Here is a 1,082-nt window from a genome sequence, read left to right as displayed (position 1 = left end):
AGCAATTATGCAGATAATGAACTCTGAATTAGGTTTACCTTATATCAGTGGATCTGGCACGTATTAAATACCTGCTTTTTCAGGAAATGGCAAAGCATTCTTTCTGCACAGCAGCGATGACAATATCATTACAGACTGTATGCAAAATCACTGCAATTTACTCTACCAGTGTGCAAATACAGGGATCACGTTGCTCACCAGTGAAATTCAGCTCCTCTCAGGTGAGCCCACAGCAAGCATTCAGCACAACACTGTGAGGCTTTAAAAATCAATAAAGTCTGGCGAAGGTAACACAGGCCCAAGAGATGTGCTCTGCTCTTTATTCGCCACCAATCTGGTGTGTAACTGCTGCCAAGTCATTTCTCTGCATTTAAATCTCCTCAGTGGCAAAATAGAGGTAATAACAGCCATCATTTCTGTACTACACTGAACAATACGTGCAGAAAACACACATGGCCTATGCAGACAAGAAGGGTTCTTCACCCTAAAGCTGCAGCTGGCTGCATTGCTTCATCACTCTCCTCATGCTTGAATGCCTAATACCAGAAGGAAATGAGGCACATGACTGGTACAACAAATGATGTAATAAGTGCCACTTCCTCCTGTTTTTTTCTACTTGCCTTGTAAATAGATTATTTACTTTAAATAGCAGTGCTGCATCCTCCCAAACTGTTTATATTTATTCTTATATTTAACTCCAAGAAAAAGAAAAATTCACTATGTTCTTGCTGCTAAAATAGCTGAATGCCTCCAGTCCAGAAAAAATGTGTTGTCTTTAGAAAAAGCACCAAGATTAGTCTCAAACTCCTTCCACAGTGCAAGCATCTGTTGCCTTCAAACAAGCCACTAAAATACAGTATAAATCTTTGCTCTCGCAGTAGCATTGACAGATGCTTTAAAGTAAGTTTCAAGTAGAAAAGAGAAATTAAGAGAATTACATGCAAAGTTTATCCATGTATTTATTACATTAAAAATAATAAAGAGGGAAAAGGTTGTACTGGAACATTAGGGCTTACAATCAAACCATAGTATTCACTGACACAATTAAAAGCAAATTCCCAACTATCAAATAGGTATGACTG

This window comes from Tetrao urogallus (genome assembly GCF_951394365.1).
Source record: "Tetrao urogallus genome assembly, chromosome: 4".
Classification (NCBI taxonomy): Eukaryota; Metazoa; Chordata; class Aves; order Galliformes; family Phasianidae; genus Tetrao; species Tetrao urogallus.
This window is presented reverse-complemented; position numbering follows the sequence as displayed.